Genomic DNA, 12371 nt, shown 5'->3' with positions numbered 1-12371 from the left:
TGGCCAGGGTCCAAAGACAAGCCAAGAGGGCACTGACGCCAGGGTGGAAGCTGGGTGGTCAGCGTCCGATGGCGCAGGGAGGGTGACAAGGCTGGATCCAGGCTAGTGCAGGGCCAGGGCAGGGCTCCGGCTAGGCTGGGGCAGGCGCAGGCTGGGAGTATCTGGAGCCTGGAGCACTGCGAGGCAGCAGCACGAGGGTTCCTGGCCGGGTAGCCGGAGCTCAGGATGATCCGCGTCTCCATGCGGGCTGGGGAAATACCTGCGCCTGGGGGTCATCTGATGTGGCTGCTGCTGGCCTGAGAGACTGACTCACTGCAGCGCGTGAGCGAGCAGCCCCGCTTCGGCCACGAGTTTGTCTCACAAACAGAGCCCAGGTCTCCGGAGTCCCAGTCCCGTACCCGGCCCGCTGGAACGACACATGCGGCGCAGTCTGAGGCAGAAGGGGTCTGTACAACGTGGCGGAGAAGCAGCGGTCGGGAATCACCTCAGCCACGTCGCCCCTTGGCCTAGTCGGCCGCGGGAAGAGAGGACGTCGCCCAGAACGCAGCTTTCCTATCGCAAAGCAGGAAGAACGGGGACATCCCTCCCCACAACCAGGTCAGCCCAAGGGCTTGGCTGGCCTCTCAGTGACACACAGCCACTCACCGTGGCTCCTGCTCTGCTCCTCTCATGGTCTTCTCTTGCCTTCCTGAAAAATTAAAGCCTTTGGAAGTCGCTGATTGTTTTTATTCAGCTCCGCCCCTGCCCCGCCCACTTCCATCTGTCTCCCTGCCTAGCCCCAGGGGAGTAGCTTTTGCTGAACCTGTTTCCCCCAACTGGCCGGTGTAGCACTGATAGGGAGAGGAGGAGGAGCAGATGAAGATGCTTCTTAGCTACTCTTAGATACCTCTGTGCCTGCATGAGAAAGGAAAGTAGCTGAGGAACCACAGATTTGATTCCCCGATCAGCGGAACTGTGATTACTCGGTGGCTCCCATCCAACATCCTGAGCTACTCTCCTTGGGCCAGTTCTGATCTTAGTTCTTCTACCAGCGTAAATCTCTTGTAGCCACCTTAGCGGAAAATTGGGGTGAGATCGGAATCAGGGCTCCCCCTCCCGTGTATCATCTTGTAACAGGATCCAGTATCAAAAGATCCTGCAATCTGCTGAGTATTGGGAACTCATATCAAGATCAACATAAGCGGAGGGAGATCAGCATGTTCCAGGACTGGGCCGCCAGGGAGAAAACCCAAGAAGAAATTGCATGGATTTTAGCTAAAACTCCAATAACCACAACAAAAATCACACAGATTTTTGCAGGAAAAGCTGAACAAATTTTGCCAACATTCTCCACCGTTTCTTGCCGTCCCTCTATTCAAAATATAACAAAGAATACGAGTCTTATTTGTGGCCATATTTACACTACCTACCCAGAGGACAGGGTTTTTTTTTTAAAAAACAACTCCTCAAAAAACAATTTTTGTAACGTTGTGACTTTTAATCCTTACGTGGAATCAAAATGAAGCTGAATCAAGGAGGAAAGAAAGAGGGCACCCATTTAACAAATATCCTTTCACTAGTTTCATCATTTAATGATGTATTCTCTCTCTGCCTCATATAAATGACAGACGCTATGCACTCAGCAGTACTATGACAGGAAACGGAACGAATACAGTCCAGCAGTAATTATTAGCACCAGTCGATAGAGACGCCTTCCCCCACTGCTCTTTGTCTAAGCACGGCTGCAGGAGTCTGTCATAATGCTATGTAGACAACTCTGTGGTTATGGGGTAAAATCATCAACCAGGGATACACACATCCGACTGGCTTCTTTGTTAAACTAAGCAGGGGCACCGTTAGATCCTGGTGCTTGCTTACCTTTAAGCACATGTGTAGTTCTATCGCTATTCAGCCAAATTGCACATCCTCCTATCCCTGTTTTGGAATAGGAATAGAAAGCACTGGAAATAAGCTTCCAAGGGAGGCCGTGGAATGCCTGTCACTGGAAGTTTTTAAGAACAGGTTGGACAAACATCTGTCAGGGATGGTCTAGGTTTACTCGGTCCTGCTGCAGTGCAAGGGGCTGGACGTGAGAACTTCTCCAGGTCTCTTCCAGCCCTACATGTCTGATTACATAAATCACAAAGGCCCAGCTCCCCAAAGGTATTTAGGCTCCTAACTTCCACCGAAATCAATAGAGCCTGAATACCCTTGAGGAGCCAGGCCTAAAGGCCTGATTCAAAGCCCATTGGAATCACTGAGACCTTCCATTGACTTCATGGCTTTTGATCAGGCCCAAAATTAAGCATGTGCTTGAGTGCGTCTTCTGCACCCCTTGAAGTCAATGGCAAAGCTCTCGCTTGCCCCAGTGGTGAAAGATGAGGTCCCACCTCACTATGCCGAGCTGATTTTGTGGCCATTCTTTAAAAAGCCACACTTACTCTGGTGTAAACCAGGAGGTGAAGTTAGTTGCTCAAGCTATGCTGAGTCCCAGCAGAGAAAGATCTGGCCCAAGTTGCAGGTTTAGTTTACAAAGAGAAGGTAAAATCTGCTCGCGTGAAACCAGCTGCCCTTTCTTAACGGGCTCCTTCCCCAACCCACAAAACAAGCTACACATAAATGGTTTTCAAGCACTTGACACTGATGATGGACAGTTTGGCACAAAAGGGTGGACTGAGCCAAGGGTCCTAAAGACAGCTCCAGGTGAGGGGCCAGGGAAGCCACCTCTGTCCTCCTTCTCCTCCCCCACAGTGGAATGTGGTATGGGTGATTCCTGGAAAACTCAGATCTTTGGTCTATCTCCCCCATCCCCCCACACTATCCTTGATGGCTAGGACTCTGTCAAAGAAACTGGAGAAACAAGCGAAGATTGGGAGAGCATCAGTGACACATGCACACAGGAGTGTGCGCTCCTGTGTGGAGCTTGCTCAGTAGAACACAGTTAATAAGGTATAGACTCATAGATTGCAAGGCTGGAAGGGACCCATTGTGATCATCTGGTCTGATTTCCCGTATAATACAGGCCAGACAACTTCTCCGAAATGATTCCTGTTTGAATTAGAGCATATCTTAAACAGGAATCCACCTCAGCACCCTGAAAACAGGTGCAAAATTTCAGGTGTGGCTACAAAATTTGGGAGAATGGGACAAAATCAATTGTCAAAAATTGACAGCACTATTGGTCCACGGAGTCTTTTGCCACCTCCAATTGCAGCATGTTCATCCCAGTTTCCCAGATGATCGTTTGATACAATGCTCTTTAAAACATACAAAATGAAAACCGTGTTAAATGAGTCTTTAAAGTCTAGATTCATCCAACGTATGTTGAAATGGTGGATGTACAAGTTAAAACAAAACCATTTGTGGTTGGGAGGGAAAAAAAAAAAGGTAAGATGCACTAGACTTTCAGATCTTCACAAATGTATTTTACATCCAGCTGAGCAAATGATTTGCAGGAGCAGAGAACAACCTCAGGGTGTATCATCAGAGGTGTGCAAAATATCTATTAGCAAATGAAGATATGCACTGTTTGGGCGAGAGGGTTCCCTTGTTGTGACAAACTCAAAAATAATCCCATTTTCCTGGAAAATGTTACTACAGAATGCAAAGCTTCAAGAAAATGATCGTGTGTGAGAGCCCAATTTCCAGTGAGACCAGAGATGGTGTCCAAGCAAATATATGATCCTTGGTGAGCAAGAGTGGCCTTTCATCAAATATGTTTGGTGTTTTTTTTTTTTTTAAAAAAAGAACACACTTCTGAGTTTTTCATGCCAAATTTTGCATCTCCTTGTCTAGGTGAAAACAAACCCTGTAACTAAAGAAGAACTTGTAGGGTTGTGAAATTGGTTGGACTGGAGAAAAATGTCATGTGAGATTCTGCAATCAAGAAGTGTGCATTTTACAGAGCTCTAGTGTACATGTGTGTATCCACACGCACATACACACACCGCTACTATTCGACATGTTCATTTTATTGAATGTAAGGGATTCTGAAACCTTTTACTAAACCCTTTGGAGGTGGGGAAGGCAGTTCATACCTTCCACTAGTTGTATTATAGAAGAGTCTAAAAACTAAACAGTTCACCCTTCCCCTGACACTTTGGACAGTGAGTTAAATTATGACTCTGCTCAAAACCATCCCTGTTTTGAAAAGTTAAAACTGGCCTGGTGAGGTTATGCAAAATTCAAACCCAGCTGCGATTTTCCCCATTCTTATGTACATCCATGGCTGTCATTTAAGGTGTGTTTCTTCAGCACCTAGAACAATGGGGTCCAACCTGGTGTGATCTTTAAGTGCTACAAAATGATTAAATAATAATAATAATAATCCCCACTGACAACAATGGGAGTTGTCGGTGCACATGGAAAGGGGACAAATGTGCCACTTCAACTTTGCAAGCTACTGATAGTTGCAACTGTCAGTCTAACCCAGATTTTTAAACCACGAATTGTTCAGGCAGACACACAAGCATAAGGCTACAACCAATGCATCTAGAAAATGGAACAGAAGACCTGGAGTTTGATCTATTATGAAAAGTCCTACAGAATTTAATAGGGATGAAACCAATAGAAAATCTTTAGTAATTTAGGCCCCAATTCAGTAGAGCCTTTAAACCACAGCTTAAAGTCTGGCCATACCTCTCTTAAGCCTTTCACATACCATTGATTTAAGCATATACTTAAGCACATGCTTAGAATTTAAATGAAGCTGAGGCATAAGAGAACAAAAGCCAATAGAATTTAATAAAGAATGAGATCCTTTCTATAGGCTTCTTTTAAACCCAGTCTACAGCAAGGCAATTATTTGTGTTACAGGGAAAAAACTTCAACTCAGAAAATCAAGTTCTTTTTGAAAATTTGGCACTGACTACTTTTACCTAATCTACTCTCTCTCTTTCAGTAGCAAAAGGTCAGATACCACCTCTGATCGGCCCATGTCACATTGGCTACATGTTAAATATCAAACAAACACCATGACACTTTCTCTGATGCTGCCCTCAGGCGGGTGTGGAACGGACATGAGCAACACATCTCGAAGAACAACAGTTACAGGTAAGTAACCGTTCTTTCTTCTTCGAGTGCTTTTTTATGTCCATTCCCAAATTAGGTGACTCACCAGCAGTGACATTTGAAGCACCACTCTACCGAAGCCAGCATCATACCAAGCTTTCTGCGTTAAGGCATAGTGGGACGTGAAGATATGTACCGATGACCAGGTAGCTGCCCTGCAGATGTCCCGGATGGGGACATGCGCTTGGAAGGCTGCAGATGAGGCATGCGCTCTCATTGAGTGGGCTGTGAAGGGCCCCAGAGGCGTGACTCTGGCTCGCTCCTAATAGGTTTGGATGCAGGCCGTAATCCATTTTGAAATACGCAGCAAAGAAACCAGCAGTCCCTTCATTCGGTCTGCAGCAGCAACAAAGAGTTTTGTCGAACGACGAAAAAGTTTGGTCCTGTCGATGTAAAACGCCAAGGCCTGTCTCACATCGAGAAAGTGCAGGCATCTCTCTTCACTGGAGCTGTGAGGTTTGGGACAAAGGACAGATAGAAAGATGTCCTGGTTAAGGTGGAAGTGCGAGACTACCATAGGCAAAAAGGCCAGGTGTGGGTGCAGTTGGACCTTGGCCTTAAAAAGCAGCGTGTAGGGCGGTTCTGGTGTCAATGTCCTGATCTCTGAAACTCGTCTGGCAGATGTAATAGCCACCAGGAAGGCGACCTTCCAGGACAGTTACGTAAGGAGCATGAGGCCGTGGGTTCGAAGGTCGGTCCTGTGACTCTAGAAAGGACCAAGTTCAGGTCCCACTGAGGAGAAGGATCCCTTATAGACGGGAACAGCCTTTCTAAGCCCTTAAGGAACCTGGCCATCATTTCGTGTAAAAAGACTGTTCTACCTTCCACTAAGGGGTGGAAAGCAGATACGGCTGCTACATGGACCTTAACAGATGAGAAGACCAATCCACTTTGCTTTAGATGGAGTAGATACTCCAGAATTGTCGGGATCGACGCCTCTGTCAGGGACACTCCATGTTCGGTCGCCCAGCAGGTGGAGCGCTTCCACTTAGTCCTATAGGCCGATCTGGTTGATGGCTTCCTGCTTTCTAGGGTCACACGCTGAACTTGGGCTGAGCAGGCCTGCTCCTCCTGACTCAGCCATGGAGCATCCATGCCGTCAGATGCAGGGAGCTCAGCTCCAGGTGGAGCAAGTGATCTTGATCTTGAGACAGGAAATCCAGCCGCAGCAGCAGGGTCCGATGCCTGGATCCCATCAGCTCCAGATGCATCCCGAACCAATGTTGCCGGGCCCATGCTGGTGCTACACAGATGACCCATGCCCAGTCCCTCTTCACCTTCTGGAGAACTTTGTGGATCAGAGGTATTAGCGGGAAGGTGTACAAGAGAACCCCCGACCAGGAGAGAAGAAAGGCATCTGTGATAGAGCCTGCACTGAGATCTTAATGGGAGCAGACGCAAGGGCATTTCATGTTGTCCCTGGTAGCAAAGAGGTCCACTTGAGGAGAGCCCCATCGCTGGAAGATGTGGGCCACTATCTCCGATTGGAGGGACCACTCATGGCGAGAGCAGAAGGACCTGCTGAGTCGGTCCGCCAAAGCGTTGCTGACCCTTGGAGATGTACCACAATTGGGTGAATGTTGTGAGTGACACAAAAGTCCGAGAAACTCACAGCATCCTTGCACAGGGCCGGGGATTGGGACCCCCCACCTGTTGATATAATATACGGAGGCCGTATTGTCCATGAGTACCTGTACCACTTTGTTGGTAAGATGTGGTAGGAAGACCGTACAAGCTAAACAAACTGCCCTGTGCTCCCTGATATTGATATGTAGCCGCAGTTCCCCTGAGGTCCACATGCCCTGGGTCTTTAGGGAACCCAAGTGAGCTCCCCATCCCCAGTACTAAGCACTGGAAATCAGTGTTACCAATGGCTGGGGCACCTCAAAAGGCATTCCCGAGAGTACCCAACGTGGATCCGTCCACCACACCAGGGAGGTAAGTATTTCCAGAGGAACCATAAGTATCCTGTCCAGGAGCTGCCTGGCTGGAGAATAAACCACCGTCACCCACATCTGGAGGGGTCTGAGGTGCATTCTGGCATGGGGAACCACAGAGGTGCAGGCCACCATGAGGCCCAGGAGGTTGAGACAGACCCTCACCATCATGAGGGGGTGGAACGAAACGCGGGTTATAATGTCTGTCATTGCCAGGAACCTTTCATCTGGAAGGAATGCTCTGGCTTTGGATGAGTCCAGCATTGCCCCGATGAACTCTATCCTCTGTATGGGGACTAATGTCGATTTTTGCTCATTTATTAGGAGGCCTAGCGCCTGGCAATCGTTTCAGGTCATCGTGATGCCAGCCTGGACCTGAGACCTTGACCTGCCCTGATGAGCCAATCGTCCAGGTAAGGGAACACTTGCACCCCTCTCCTTCGGAGGTATGCCGCCACTACTGACGTACTTGGTAAAGACTCTTGGCTAATTTAACCACCCCTTCATGGACCGGGAAGGCCACTCTGCTGGGAACCGCCGAGGCCAGTATCCCAAAGAGCTTGTCCACTGGCTCATTCAACTCCTCTATCTTAACGCCCAGGTTAGAGATGACCCTTTTCAGCAAGTCCTGGTGCACCCTGAAATTGTCTAACGGTACTGCTGATGAAGGGGCTGCGACTGCCTCATCTGGTGACGACAATGAGGAGGCTGGTGGCTGAGGTGGGGGAAATGCCTCTGCTCAGGGAGGGGTAGATTCCCCTGGGCTCGAGGCATGTGAGTCCTCACGGTCGGACTCCTAGTCCAAGTGTGGCGCCGAACCTTGAGGGATGGAGGACTGCGGCACCGAAGTTCCTCTCCCGGAACCGGGCTTTGGAATCCCCAAGTGAAACCCCCACCAATAGGGCCACAGTCTGGGTCATTGACTTTGTGGCCACGCTCCCACTGGCGGCGCTGTAGGGAAACCGGGCACCAGTATCGCAGTCTGCCTTGTATGAGTAACCTCCTCGCTATCCAAGGATGTGCTGCTATCCGACAGCCACGGTGGTGCCGAGTCTGAATATCGCAGGGTGCCAGGCGAGGCATGCTGCTCCAGCACTGGAGAGTGGTGTGGGGAGCCCAAGCAATGGGCATGCTGGGACCAGCTCTTGTCCTTTGGTTTCCTGGACAGATTAGGCGAGCGAGGCTGCGGTGCAGGGGAGATGTGCTGCAAGCCCGGCGGCCTGCGCCGCTCCGGAGCGCTGTGGCGATGTGCCGCACAGTGCCGGTCCTCTGGAGACCGACGTCGGGAGTCCGGTCTGACATTCTCCTGACCTGCAAAGCGTGGCCTCGACTCCGGGCAGTGCCTGCGCACCGGTGAATGGTGCCTCGAAGAAGGGGACTATCAGGCAGATCTGTCCCTCGATATGTTGCCTGTCATTGCTAATGCCGAGACTTGGAGCGACTTACCGTCCCTTGGCGGCATGGGCAATGCCAGGAGGTCTTTCGTAGGCTGGAAAGTCTCCGGGTTCGACGGCACCACCAGGCAGTGAGGGCCTTTACCGCTACCCAGAGACGGTGGAGGGCCGGGTGCTGGGGTCGATGTTTGCAATGGCGAGGGACCTTTCTGAGGCGGGGAGGATTGGTGGCTTGACCCAGGTCTCGCCTGGTCCCCTTTAACCTTTTCTGCAGGGGAGAGATCACGCTCTGTGCGAGTCTTCTTTGGCCTCTTCTTTGGTACCAGAGATGGCAAACGGTGCCAAGATCAGGCGGAGGGTGCCAGAGGAGTGCTGCATGCCGTGGCCGTTGTGCTCGGTCCCGAGTCAGATCTACCGGGCTCCGACACCGGCCTAAGTGCCAGCTCCATCAGGATGGCCTTAAGACGGAGATCTCCTTCTTTCTTAGTCCAAGGGCAAAAACTTTTACAGATTTTGCACCTCTCACTGACGTGCACTTCTCCCAGACACGTTAAACTACTTTGATGCAGGTCACTCTTTGGCATAGGCTTCTTACACAAAGCGCAGGGTTTAAACCCCTGGGAACGGGGCATGCCCTGACCCTGGGACTCTAACAACTAACAAACTGGAACCAACTACAACTAAAGTATTAACTATTAACTATCAGCTTGAACAATTAAACCACTAGGTACAGCGCGAGGACTTGCAAAGGCAAGAGACATTCCAGCACTGTCATTGGTGACAGGAAGGAACTGAGAAGGAGGGGGAGCTGATGGCGCCTATATGTAGGCGCATGTGCATGCTGCTACAGGGGACACTAGAGTTGGCTCCTACAGGTACTACTAGGGGGAAAAAGTTGTCCAGCACCGGTGCATGTGGCATGCATACACACCTAATTTGGGAATGGAAATGAACAAGCACTCAGAGAAGAACCAGCAAAAATCAGGCCAGATTCTGATCCATTTATGATGAATAGCATCCAGCACTGGCAGTATCAAGGATTCAAAAATCATGAGAATGACTGAAAAATCATGAGTTTGTTTGTTTTTTTTTAAATACATTTTTGTTTGGTTGTTTTTTTGCCTTCTGGTATTTGAACCTTTAGGGGCTGTGTTTCTAAGTTTTTCTCTGCAATAGTGAGGGCTAGAAGAAAGAAAGAAAGAAAGAAAGAAAGAAAAAGTCTGGGGGCTGGAACATAAAAAACCCCCAAAAAACCCCACCAAATATCACGAGGTTCATGATAAAAAACACAAGAGTTGGAAACATTCTATATGTAGCAAGATACTGTATCTTACTATATATATTATATAATCTCTTTTAAATCAATGGGGCTACTTATGGAGTAAGATACTACTCAGTATGTGTAAGTATATCAGCATCTGCTCTCTTATTTCCTTCTAAGGACATTTAAAAACGTTACATGACAATCTATTTAAAGGAAAACCAAATCAGAAAACAAACATTTTAAAAACAAATTAAAAAAACCAACCATAAAACCTACAGAAAGATTCATTTCTATTAAATTCTTCAGGACTTTTCCATGAAGGACACTCAAGACTTCCAAAACGAAGTGGAAAAGAAAGATCGCATATACAATATCTTCCTCGTAGGAAAGAAAAAATCCTGTGCATAGCATCAAATAAATAAATCAATGCATACATTTCCTGTGATAGCACAATGGCACCTCCAGCTGTTGGGGATTTGGACACAACCATTTGTTTTTATTGCTGTGCTCTCAAAACCAGTCATCTGGGAACAAGGTATAAATATGTATGCAGTTCCTTATGTTGGGGCTATCCATACATTTGAACCATCACCCTGATGCTGTGTATATGCAAACATGATCAGAGGTGATTAGTAGGTGTCACAATTAACACATACCCCTCAGTAGCAACTCTACTGATAGGAGAGGGTTGACATAAGTAACATGTGGGGGAGAGTCACATGAAGCACTCACAAGCCAACCAATACAATAAATGGATTAGAGATCATTCGAACATTGTTCCCCCATCACTGTGCCAGAGTTAGTGGACCTGATTCTTGGCTCCAGTGAATAACTCCATTTTTTGAAGTGTAGTGACTCCAGATTTACATGCTGGTAAGAGATCAGAATCGGATCCAGTATTTTCTGCACTTACCCCATTCGTTTGTGGCGATAACCTTTATCACATGCACTGGATCATTCCCGAAGGAGGAAAATCTTCTTGTTACCCATTCGGAACTGCTGTTGTGCCCAGGACAAGTGAATGCTTCCAGAACAGACTGCACAGCACGGAAGCACCTAATGTAAAGGTCGCATACCGGAACTCGCTATGCCCAGCTGGGAACTGCACATGTGCCTCCTGAAAACTGCTGCGCATACTGCTTACTAACGTGAACACGACATCAAAGTCAGTGGTCCCGTTTTCCTACCCGTGCTCATGCCGATACCTTATTCTGCAAGTCTTCCTGACGGAATCAATGAGACGAGGTGTGGAGCAGGCTGAGCGGGGCAGAATGGGATGATACGACTGTGCTCAGCAGTGTCTGAAGGAGGGGGCCTTTCCAGCTTTATCCATCAGCCACCGACATGAATGGAACAACTCCCATTGACTTCAACAGGCATTGGACGAGCCCCTTAGCTCATGAGAGCCTCCACAGTCCGCATGCCTGGGAGAGATCCGAGGCCCAGTGAGCGGCTCACACGCTAATCTCTTGGGGGGCTTGACTCACAGCGATTCTTTCCCACAGCCCGAAGCACCTTCTCCACCCCACCGAGGCAACACTCGGAAATCTGCAATGCAGCCCAGGAGAGAGGCTCAATGGCACTAGACCCAGGATCAAGGAAGCCGTTTTATTTAGGTGCAATTGAACAACTTTCCCCCGCCTCAAATATGACCAAGTGGGACACAGCAATGGCTGCGAAGCTGACTTTTTCTTCCTAAATATACCCCACCAGCTGGAAGAGGCAGTCTTTGTTGAAAACCGGAGGATTAGGCGTGTTCTGTGTTATGGATCTTTCAGGCACTCTAGCTCTCCGAAGAGCAGAACAGTCCTAACTACCATGCAAAAGCCTTCAGGAACGTCCTCTAGCAGGTCATTCTCACTAAGGGGCCACTTATGGAAAAGTCCTATAGAACGTAGTAGGGCAGAAACCAGTAGGGTCTATAGAAACCACCCTTGAAAACGTATAGATTTCAATGGACAATGAGATCCTTCCTGAAGATTATTTTTAAACAGTCCTATAGCATAGGTAGAATTCTCCAATCTCCATTCAATTCTATCCATTAAATTTAAGGCCTGGTTTGACAAAGCCCTGTATGGGATGATTTAGGAGTTGGTCCTGCTTTGAGCAGGGGCTGGACTAGATGACCTCCTGAGGTCTCTTCCAACCCTAATCTTCTATGATTCTAAGGGGCTTTTCCATAAAGACCATAGAGACAGCTGAAGAACATAAATTCACAGGGACAAATCGTTGAAGCACTAGCAAATTCTAGAATCACTGGCCTTCTCAATGATTACTCTGCCTGCTGTGCAAAAGGCGCAATTTCTAAGTGTTACCAAAAATTCCTCCCATTCTCCCAGGCCACTTCATCTCATAGAGATTATCTTGAGCCAAGACCAGAAGATCTTCACATACTTCCTCCAAGAAACCCTCTAATCTGAGCCCACTGTGCAAGTGCATTCAAGGGAGAGGCTAGAAGTATATGTAGGACCCAGAATCCCAAGTTCCTTGCCAGGGCTGCTCTGCTAATGCAGCTGAGGAAGCTGGATTCCAACCAACCCCCAGCCCATGCATGTATCCCATGCTTTTGGTTGTGGTGGTTTGTTGAGGCTTTCCCAGGCGGTGCACATGTTCTACACAGAAACCATAAAACACACACAGAAGCAACAACAGCTACACAAGCCATGGTGCCTGCCCTCCTGCTCACACTCGCACTGCTCACGCCAGAAGGCAAGGTTGTATCTAGAA

This window comes from Emydura macquarii, unplaced genomic scaffold, assembly GCF_026122565.2.
Source record: "Emydura macquarii macquarii isolate MOO-44397 ecotype Brisbane River unplaced genomic scaffold, CSIRO-AGI_Emac_v2 contig_3080, whole genome shotgun sequence".
Lineage (NCBI taxonomy): Eukaryota > Metazoa > Chordata > Testudines > Chelidae > Emydura > Emydura macquarii.
This window is presented reverse-complemented; position numbering follows the sequence as displayed.